At 38.8% G+C, this 12,035-nt stretch overlaps 1 protein-coding gene across 2 annotated transcripts in view; it reads right to left on the bottom strand.

The window, feature by feature from the left end:
• robo1 (roundabout, axon guidance receptor, homolog 1 (Drosophila)) overlaps positions 1-11,651 on the bottom strand; it is a 328,311-nt gene extending 316,660 nt beyond the window's left edge. The window contains exon 1 of one of the 2 annotated variants that reach the window (XM_084718000.1): positions 11,334-11,651. The gene's annotated coding sequence lies outside the window, so the exon portion shown is untranslated. The remainder of the gene's footprint in view (positions 1-11,333) is intronic. The other variant, XM_084717997.1, reaches the window with a different exon arrangement.
• Positions 11,652-12,035: the final 384 nt, after the last annotated feature.

Here is a 12,035-nt window from a genome sequence, read left to right as displayed (position 1 = left end):
ATTTAAAGTCAGACATACGATAAGAGTAGACACTGTAGTATGAGGTACTAAAAGGAACTTTTCTGTTTGTTGATTTTTAGAGGTCCCTGTGGACAAAAGCTATCATATCTCCACTGCCGTAACAAAATATAATGTCAAAAATAAATGTATTTTTATTTAAATCTCATCCTGCTACTTTTTAAACGACTAACATAATACTCACTGTAACCTGCCTGGGAAATGCTTTGTTTCAACTGATTTCGAGGAGAATTCGACCGAGTCGCAGGCATTAAGAACATCTGTATAGAAACAGTCAGTCTTCTCATGGATGGTCTTGTTTACTTATGTAGGTCATGCAGAGGCATCAGTATTAAATTGAGACTAGTGCAACAGATCAAAAAACTCACGGTTCGGATCATATCATGGTTTTGAGTCATGGATCAGATCATTTTTCAGATCAGCAAAGAAGAAAAAAGTGGTGGCATTAGGGTTAAATTATTTTAAAAATGCACTTATCTTTGATTTTTGTCTGTCTGTAATTATCACCATAGTTATGTAATGTAATAATAATGATAATAGTAATGATAATGGTAATAATATTAAAAACTTCAAAGTTATACAGTGCTGTACTATACATACTATACATATATTAGATCATTATACACTGTACAGTATAATACACAACTACGCTCTGTTGTCTGGTTCAATGTCCCGCCTACAGCAGCACACCTGATTGGTTAGAAGTTTTGAGTAATCAATCAGCACTGTGTCACAGACGGGGCGAGACAGAGCTGCACCGATGAGCAGAGAGGAGCTGTGTAGAAGTTAAGACAGCTGATATCACCAAAGTTTCATTAATCATCACAGTTTTATGATCATTTTCTTTGGTGATAGCATAGTTACATCAGTGAAAAAAGTTGAGGTCTGGATTTCACTCAAGACAATGTGACGATCCGTACGGGACACGGGTCAACTGCGATCCATTGCACCCTTAATTGTTTCATAACTAGTTAAAAACTCATTGTAGTTCCTTTAATGTTAGACAAATAGTGGTAGAAAAGAGCAGAAATGTAGTAACCTGTGTGTTAACAACAGGTAGGCCTAATAGATAAAATGAGTTTGGAAACTAAATAAACTTATAACTAACACATTACATTTGACTAAATCTGCTAGACTAAAAATTGAAGCAATTCAGATGCCAAAAATATGACTAAAACTAAGTCAGTATACTATGAATTAAAGAGAACATTTGACTTTGTTAGAAAAATAGAGCAGCACAGTCTGAGACACAGACAGACAACACACACCAGCCAACTGTGTACTTTTCTTCATCCCATTTGGAATTGGCTATTGACATCAAACATTGCACCGCTGCTGAGCATGCACAAACTTTGCCACTATGTTTAAAGATACTGGCTGAGACAAACAAGAACATGCAAATAGCAGCCCACATCCTGACTGCAAGCTAACAGACACTGCAGAAGTGACCTTGCTGTGTGTTTTTGTGTTCTTGACGGATCACTTATCCAGTCTTGTCTATGTGTTGCACCATAAAAGGCACATTATTCATGATATTATGTATGTTACAGGTAGGCTTGGGGAGTAACGGATTACATGTAGCAGCGTTACTTAATTAGGATACAAAAAAAAGGTAACTGTAATCCGTTACAGACTAGAAAAAACTATGTAATCGGATTACCAGTATATTTGATAAAAACGGGGATTACTTAGCAGGATTACATTTTAAAATCAAACGGGATATACTACAATGCAGCAGACACATGCACAGTGCGCACACATTGCAACACTTTACGACACAACACCACAACAAATCAACACGTGAAACGACCACCCGCATAACCTCGATCCGTGTGTAAACATAATGTAAATTACAGTCGTTCATCATTATGGCCACTGGAGAGAAATGCTTTTACTGGATGGAAACTCCGGCATCATTCTGAGTTTAAATCAGAAAAGGGGAACAACAACATAGTACAGTGCAAATTACGCCTCCCAGCTGTCAAAATACTGTCATCATCCCGGGACTTGATGTCCAACTTAAAGAAACATCTACAGGTATGAAGACAAAGACAGACTAATGTTTGCTGAAATACACAGAAATCCAGCAAGCTAAAGTTAGATTATTGATGTGTTAGCAAGCTTGTCAATAACCTGTCAATACTGCTACTCATGCTACTACTAAACTGTATAACTACTACTGGAAAACATTTTGGGACTGTAGGTGCTGATGCTGACTTGTGTTGTGCCAAAAAGTGATAACGTTAGTCCCCCAAAAACTGAATCACCCAGTTTATATACATCTAATAATGTAATAGCTACATTTATCTGGATCAAAGAGTTATAATGTGCAATAAACATAACATCATGTCCGGTTGTATATGTGTTTGGTCTTATATTCTTGCTTATCCTCTGCATTATTTTACCTGCTCTGTGCTGTAAATTATAACCATCCAATCTCGTTTTAACACTTTAAAAGACCTCCTTGGGTTTAAAGGGGGGAAACAAATCATGTTTTTAGTGATAATAGCAACATTTCTGCCAACACACAACGCCCTTAAGGCTAACTGCTTCTGTGGGCAAAGGAAATCATTTTCGGCAGATGATCATGTTTGGCACCTTTGTAATTTAAGTCAGATTTTATCTTTGTATGTTTCTCAAAAAAAGAAAAAAAAGAAAAAAATACACTGAGCGGATGACACATCTTTTATACTCTCGTCGTTTATTTGCATGTTTGGTATTAAAGTAATCCAAAAGTAACTAAAAGTAATCAGGTAGATTGCTTTAATATTGTGATACTTAGAGAAAGCTACTGATTACATTTTTTAACAGGTAACTTGTGATTGTACTGGATTACATTTTAAAAGTAACCCTCCCAACCCTGGTTACAGGTGACATGGAGGACTTGTTGAGACTGGAGATTGAGGGACTTTCAAAGCAAAATAACTTGAGTAGTTATTGATAAATGATATTGCAGACTTGTAATGCAGAAGGTAAATGCTGCAGGAGGAGGCAGGGAAACATAAAGAAGAAAGGGGAGGACACTGCTTTGCTCTGAAAAAAAACTCCATCCTTAGTAGCCCTTTGGTGCCTCACTCCCATATTTCAAACTGTGTCCAAGTACAGGACTGTCCCAAATCAAAAGACACTTTAAAAACTCTGGGATGAAAAACACCCCAAGTACAGCTCAGAGCCTCCCACTGAGATCCAAGCTGTTTTATGACTTTAAAACCTGCTAAATAATGCAGCACCATACAGCAGGAAGAAAATCAAAATAATAGAGCACAGATATCCCACCAAACACTGGGTAGTGTTGGTGCCAACCTGCTGATGTAGAGCATGTCCAGACTGTAATATAGAGTTATCATCACAGCAGGGTAAAGAAAAACATATGAGATGAAGCTGTGCATGTAATTTAATCTTGATACCAAACCTAATTTATCATGTTATCTGCTGTTTTTTTTAAGGTGGGCACGTAAAGGTTTAAAGATCATTGAACAAGTATACACTCACATTTTTTCATATCAAAGCTGGACTCAACTTTTTTTGCATTAAAAAAATAGAAACTATGACCACACTGCATCATGCTATTGTGCATATTTTTTTACTACAAGAAGTTGCTATTTAGTACAAGAAGTTTTTTTCCCATTTTTCTAACAACACAAAACACCGGTTATGTACATCCCTATTAGCGCTTTAGGTTAAAGACTTCTTCCTCTTCAACATTCAACATGTGAAAGGGCGACTTCATCTGCATTTTTTTCCAGGTTTTTCAAAAGGAAATTCACATTCAACTATTTTTAGAAGGGTTTAGCAAAATAATTTTTTGACACTAAAACATACATATTTCAACCAAACTTTGATTGTTCAGATCTGAATACCTACTGATCACTTCTGTGAAGCTACAGGATGATACAAAAAGCTTGTATTCCACTCAAAAAGTGGAAGCCAGCAGCCTAGGCTAAAGAAATAAAGAAAAGAGTGGAAGACAGATAGCCTAGCTTGCTAACATTAGCATTGGTTCCCACTTTCCATTCATATTATTTCAACATCTGCTGAGTCAGCAGCTCCTGTGCACTAGGGATTGGGTGGAAATGTTGTTTTTTTTGCATTGCGATACTTTGTTATTTTTCTGTTAGGATGGCTGAGCGTATAAAACTACTGATGGATACAATCTAACTGGCAAACCCAGGCTTAAAAACCAGCACATGAAAGCATTCTGACTTCTATGAAGTTGAAGAGAAAAGGGATCTGTACAAGAGCCACATTGTATGCAAGGTGTGTCTAACAAATGCATTTATGGATGATTACAAATACACTATCTTGTAAAAGTAGCAAGTAGTCATATAGTGAGAAAAAATAAATTATGTATAGAAATAAAACACATTGATGCATCAATAATTGTTTCAAAATTAGATCGTAGCCCTCTAAATCGAAAATCAAATCGAATTGTGAGTTGCAGAGAGACACTGCACACTTAGTGTTGTCTTACACAACAGAGGGGTTGTCTAGTTATCGTTGGCTGTTTCTCTTTCATGGGTCCAGTGACCAGACCATTGACCAGACTGTCAAAACTCACAGCAAACAGTTCATCAGCACTCAGTGCACGACTCTGTGATTTGAATCAGGAGGAAGGGGAATCATGCAGATATTGTACTAAATTAACTGTAAAACATTAATATAAAGGGAGTAAACTTAAATGTCATCCTTTTGGTGATTACAATTTTGACCAAATATAAGTACAAGTCAAAAAGTATATATTTATATATATATATACATATATATATATATATATATATATATATATATATATATATATATATATATATATATATATGTACTGCTTTTGCCACAAATTAATTTTAATTTCATCTAAATTTTAACTTTCCACATACCCTAATAGTAAAAAATCTCTTATGTGCTTCCCAGCATCTTGAGGGTGACAGTGAACAATGAGGTGTTTTGCATTCGCAAAATGGTTTTCTGAGCATGTACATTTGTCTGTGAGCTTTTCAATGTAAGTAAGCCTCGTTGATGCTGAGGCGGCTCACAGGCCGGGAGCTTATCGCCCGATGCAGGGGCATGAAGCAGCTTACAGCAGGTGTACAACACAAGCGTCTGGATAGGACAGCAGTCTATCACAAAGGCTTACACCCAATACATTTCCCTTAATGCTAAGTGGCAAGCAGCAAAGGATTGGCTCCCATTTTTCAGAAATATTTCTTTAGTGAGGCGTGGGACTGAGCGTCTTAGTGCCGACTACTACTGATCAAGATCATACTTTATACGGGCTATATTACTGTGAGTCGTGGAGCAGTAAATGCACAGTTATCCTGAGACAAATCACAGGGTACGGTCTCAGACACATTTTCTATCTCTTCCATTTCACACTTTATGGAGCTGTACATCGGTATGACATTACAGATTTGGGGACAGACCGAATTCCTCTTCCGTGACAGTGTGTTCATACACAGTAAATACAAACCAAAATGGCCCAGAAAACAGGAATATCTGACAGCAGAAAATCAGTGATAGCCCTCATTAATAAAACCATAGAGCCACATCAGCATCCCCATAGTCTGAGATCTATTTCTGCCACATCCAGAGCAGGCAAAAGTCTGAGTGAGTGCTTGAAAATGAGTGATATGTGAGCTACACACATACACACACAGGGTATCTTGTGATGATTTTTGTAGTGTGATCTTGCAGGTACTTAACAGCATTAATCTCCATGTGGTGCTGCAGATTGTCTGTTTGATTTACACAACACTGAATCTCCTTGAGAGACAACCTGAGATATCTTAATCCACGCCTTTGATCAGCATCTCCTCTGTCCCATTTCTCTCTCTCCTCCCTGACTCTACAGCATTCATCCTCCTCTCCTTGCCCTGTTGTTGCTGCAACTGCTGCTGATGAAGTCAGTTATTCTTAATTCACAGCATATTATTCTACTGAAGTCCTCAGTACATTCCAGAGTCTTTGCAGCAGCACGACAACTCACCACAGAAAAGGGAATCACAGATTGAGTGTGGAAATAATAAGGATGTAAGAACTAATTCTAAACTTGTTTCTATTTGGATTACAGCAGAAATTCATGGCTGGTTATTATACTTCATTATAGAGCTGTAACAATTAGTTGATCAGGTTGCCAACTATTTTGATAATAGATTGTTTCATTTTTCAAGCAAAAAAAATCAATTATTTGCTGGTTCCACCTTCTTAAAAGTTATGACTTTCTGCTTTTCTTTGTCTTTTATGATAGAAAATGAGGAGCCTTTGGGTTTTGGCCTGTTGGCTGGACAAAAGAAACAATTTGAGGATGTCACATTTGGCTCTGGATAATTGTGATGAGCATTTCTGACAATCTTTGACATTTCATGGACAAAATCTTTTCAAAGAAGAATTTAAAAATGGAAACCAATGCTCTGTTAAGCGTTACAAATCAGGACTCCATAGTAGGATTGCAAATTCTTAGCATTTACTTTAACCATGAACTGGAAATGCCAACAGTTGATTAATCATTGATAATTAAAAAGATACAAAGCATACATTTTTAAGTCATTTTTCAAATCATTCATTGTTTTCTCTTTTTTCAGATTTTAAGTTTAAGTTTAAACGTCCTTATTAGAAGTGTCACTATTTCAAAAGTAAATCAACAATCGGCCGAAATGAGCTTTCAATTTCAATAATCAAAATCAAATGCAGAATTGGTGATTCTTAGTATTTTTTTAACTCAGCCCCCATCTACTTGGGGCACCTGCCATGTATCTGAAAAAAACAAAACAAAAAAAACAAAACAGCACTTCAAAAGAAGAAACAGTGTAGCTTACCAGCTAATTTATCACATAAGATGCCATATACAGCATCAGGAAGAATTTGAAAATGTACAGTTGTCAGGGCATAAAACAATGATCTCTTGATCTTTACAAATCAAAACGTCATAGTCTAATAATGACATAGTTGTCTGTGTTTAAAAAAAAGATGTTTAAATTGAAAAATCTTACTGAATCATGGCCTACGGTCAAAATGAATTGTGGATTTGGAGAATTGTGACACACCTACTGGTTATTCAAAACATGGCTTTGCCAGAAAAAATGTTAAATGAGGCGCAATTCTAGACTAATGCATTACATTGATACATTCATTAATACATTTTTATTCAGTTAAATCCCTAATATTGATTAATCATTAACAAACTAGTCAAACAATGCAGTGCCATCAGTGCTAAAACATTTGTTTGAATCAATAAATCAAATTGAATTGCAACCTTAAAAGTCAAATCGAATAATGAGTTGGGTGAATCGAGACACCCCTAAAAATAATTATCAGTTGCAGCCCTACTTCATAGGCTCACAGCATACACTTAAGTATGTGAAAAGTAATTAGAAAGTGTAATCCTCCTCAGTATATCCCCACCTGCAGATGAATATCAAAATCCTACCAGCAAACATGCCCTAACTCCCTCTGGACATGACTAATTGACTTGCCACCATGGGTGACTGACATGCCATCCACAGGGCACCATAATGGCCGTGTCATGAGGGAATGATGAGACCTGCCGACAGCTCGCAGCGCACGACCTTTTGCATGTGAGGTCGGGTGTCAGAGGGAACAGGATCTCCCTGTTGTCGAACCCACAGCCTCGGGGCTTGGTGGGGATGAGCCACGGACAACGGGGAGCTGGAGCTTTTCAATCACGCACCCTTGCAGGACAGTGATTTCATTCGAAATGGCGTCAGAATGAAAAATAAAAATAATAAAACAGAAATCAATCGTCAGCAGCCCCGAGGCATTTAAACATCTTGAGAGGGGAGGAAGATGGAGGAGAATGATGGGAACTTCCTCTATCATTTTCACCTTACAAAGGATTATTATTGTGTTGTTTCTATAGCAGACATGTTTTCTGTCCTGGAAATATTTCAGCTTTCGAGCACAGGTTTGTAGCAGTCTTTAGAAGCCTTTCACCAGTGAATAAGTGAGAATGAGTCTTTTTACAAATGGGAAATGTGACTGCAGACACAATCATAATTCTGCAGTGCAGTTCTAGGGGATTTATGAAAGAAATGTCTGTGTGCCTTTCAAAGAATCTTTATTCACACATTAGTTAGTGTTGTTGGTTTTGCTCACTGGGTATTAGTGTCGTATTCATTTTCTGCCTCCTGTCTTATTTCCAAATATCACTAATCCTGTTAGATGAAATCTATTAATGTTCTGCTTTGGCTGCCACACACAAAATTCCAAGTCTGCCCATAAGCCGCAAATTTGCCATGAAGGCATATCTGGTCCGCCTCTCTGGATTAAAGAGATTTACCCAGGCAACCAGACATGTGTGACCAGGAGTTCACAGTGGGCAAAGTCAGCCGTCCCACAGACAAAAGCAAGAATACACTGCGAATACAGTGATTTTGATTTCTGCTATTATTCTCCATGAATATGCCCCTAATTTCGCATTCATTCCTGTATTATCTGATCTCGGTTTTTGGACTTAATTAGCACCATCTTGATCCTGTGTGATATGTCATATTCAGGAAGAGGCCATGACAAAGAAAATGATAACATGCTGCTGACGTGCAGACCAGATGTGCAGACAAAAGGAAACGATAACACTGGAAAGGAGCAAAATGTTTCCCTTCAAAAGCATTTTTTTTCATTGTAATGTAATAAATGGAAAACAAACACAAAAGAATAATTGATTAATTAATGTATTTATGGTAATACAGTAGAGTTTCAGTCTGATAGAATCACTTAAAAATTGAAGAAGATCTCACATGAGGATTGTCTAATATTATTGTCAATAACAGTTTATGGTTTGAGAATAAAAAAAAAAAAAGGAACACAAGTACCGGTGCAGGAAGCTATGTACTTCTGTGGACAGGATCAGCAGAAAAATGTATTTAGCCACCTAAAAAAATCACTAAAAAATATCACTTTAAGTGTACACTACAATTTGAATATTTTCACTGCATTACCTTGCTGTAAGGCAGCCTTCTCTAACGGGAAGCTGCCATTATGCAGGACAAATATTGCTCTCTCCAAGTCATTTTACCTCAAAGAATACAGGAGTTGCTGGCCTGCTGCTGCCTAGATTGGTTTTATGTGCTGTTATGTGACTTTGGTGAACCCAAACTATCCCTTTATGACAGCAAAGTCACACAGTAACACAAACTATCTAACTGTAAGAGGCAGTAGTAGATGTGTTCTGTGAGGTAAATGATTGTTTTAGCCAGTGAAGTCTGGTGGCTTTGTAGAGAGAGATATTTGGCTTGGTTTTCCATCAGAAAAGGCTGTCTGATGACAAGGTCAAGCATTAAAAATAGTCTATATATACACATAAACTGATATTGAAAGAGAATGGTTAAAATATGTTTTGCTGCTTACCCTGTTCACAGCAGCACATTGTTTAGCTTCTACTGCTGCTTCTCCAAACTGGGGTGTGCCGACCATCATCTACTACAGGTAATACACTGACTATAGATGAGTACTTCATACAACCCCACTTCAAAAAATCTGAACTATCCCTTTAAGTGAAGCTCCAAAAATAATTCCACTTGAGGCAAAGCAAACTTTTCCCTACAAAATATGGGCAGAAATGGGGGCTGTGATAAAAGTGAAGTGAAAGCAAAGCATTGATTCGAAAATCCACCCAACCGCCCCCCCACCATCTCTTCCATCACTACAACTGCAGGAGAGGGCAGAAAGATAAAAAGAAAAGGCTCTTCAGTTCTCTGGGACAGTGAATCAATCTGGAGAGTACCACAGACCGGTAAGACTCACGCAATACAATATCACACAGGGCTGACTACATCATAGTCTGGAGCATGAGCATGAGCAGCGAGAGGAACACATGAAGCCGCAGCAGCAGCAGCGTGGACAGCACTCCACACCTGTCCACAAAAATCCTCACGGCTGTGTTGTAAATCTTAGAAAGTGCACAGCGTCGGATTAGTGACAGCAGCAGCAGCAATCACGAGAGAAGGACTCCTCACAGCGGGCAATAGGGACGAATACACACACAGCACCCTTTACACCTGACAGCACATGTAAAACACATTTGTTTTCTTATTTACTCTGGTTGGCAAAGGGAAAGTTATGGATAATAGGGCTGGTGGTGGTATGATACGTATCACAATACAGGGGTTACAATCCAATATACTGTAATACATTGCAATTCTACAACCTAATTTTAGGAAACCCATCAAAGTATAAAGAACACATTACCATATACATAAAATCTGATTTTAAAAAGGTTATTTTTTATGAAACCAGAGCAGGAAAGATAGATAACAACAGTGCTATGAGGTGGTTGGGGGTTTAAACACAGCACACAATGAACCAATGCCATGAATGTTTGTATGAACTGCAAAACATAATACCAGGATTCTCAAGTGTATCAACACTTTCTTACACCCCTAATGGATCATCTAAAATAAAACACAGACGTGCAAAATGTTTCACTAAATGTACAAAGTGGAAGTTCATGCCCACACCATCACACTGTTACCTAAAGTCTAATAAAATGTATAATCCCACAATAATGTCTACAATTTTACTGTTGCAGTGAATTAAAGACAGATGCAGCCTCTGAATGCTTTTCACTGAGGGGACGCATTCCTTCTGTGTTCACTCAAACTGTATTGATTCATTGTCCCTCACTGTCCGGTGCAATCCCTGCTGAGATCCTGCTTCCAGTGCGGCAAGCCCGACTTACACGCATCTCCCTCTACCCCTACACACAAACCATGGATCATTCATCTCCTGCAGGCTGATAGATAAACAGCCTGGTAGCCTTTATATCAAAACTGTTTTCAGAAACACGTCCTAACGCGCTTCATTCCTGTCATTTCTTTCACTGTGATACGACAAGCCATGTGGGCAGTTGGGAAACTTTCAGCACCACAGACAGGAGGACAGCTCCACCAGAGCGTCTTGTCAGTCAGTCAGTCAGTCTGTCAACAGGCTGCCTGACAGGTAACACACACACCTGTCAAATCACAACACAACACCAGCTGTGGAAGGAGCGACTGTTTTTACACCACACCATATGTACTCAGGTATATAAGATCAGTTATACGATACTGTCTTGTCTGTCGCATCATTAAGACAGATTTGCGTAAAGCCACCGTGCTTTACACATGGTGTGTCTAAGCTGCATCCACAGTCAGAACACCTGCAGCCGATCCGAGCCTGTATGAATCATACAGACACACAAACACCACACACACACCGCACAACAGAGAGCCTCCACACTAGCAGAAAGAGCAACGCAGCGCGCACCATATTTTTCCAAACTGAACACTTGGAGCCTTCTTCACGCGCACAAGTCAAATCCAACTCACCTCTCCAAAACGATGCGAAAGCTGCTGCACGTGTTTGTCCCTTAAAGGCAGAAGTGATCCATACCGGCGAGTCCGTAAAACTTTTATTCGCTGCGCACGTCGTGGAGAAGGAAAACCGTGGAGATGCACACGCAGTCTACAACTAGTGACCGAGCGACTTGAGTGGACGCTGGGTATCCTTCTGTTTTTCAGAAATAAGGCGTCGGAAACTGGAACCAAAGCAGCGTCCTCTGATAAAGCTTATCCTTCAGGGTGTAAAAAGAGTATCCTGTGCCGGTGTGTGTACAGTGCAGTCAGTGCAGCGGCGGAGAGCCAGCGCATATAGATCTGTCCATGCTTCTCCTCCTGCAGGGAGCAGCCGCGGCAGCCTCCCCGGGTCCTAAAGCTGAGATCAACTAATGACACGCCGGCATCAGCCGAGGTGCCTGTCAGACTGAAACCAAGCAGCCCCTTCAAACTACAGCACTGAAAAATGTCCTCAATTTTCTAATGTAGACTTCGAATCCCAAGCACTCCACACACTCTAATAATAGCGAAAATCACATTAATTTAAGGCATTTTTGAATAAAATATTTTCTCACAGAATAATCTTTCTTTTCTACGTTGCTTTAAGATATCATCAGTCATTTCTGTCTGGTGCTCTGGATAAACATGGTGAATCTTTCGCAGTGAATTTCTTTGAAGCGATGAGATTTCATAACA

Source organism: Lutjanus erythropterus, chromosome 4 (genome assembly GCF_056507025.1).
Source record: "Lutjanus erythropterus isolate fLutEry1 chromosome 4, fLutEry1.hap2, whole genome shotgun sequence".
Taxonomy (NCBI): Eukaryota; Metazoa; Chordata; class Actinopteri; order Lutjaniformes; family Lutjanidae; genus Lutjanus; species Lutjanus erythropterus.
This window is presented reverse-complemented; position numbering and strand designations above follow the sequence as displayed.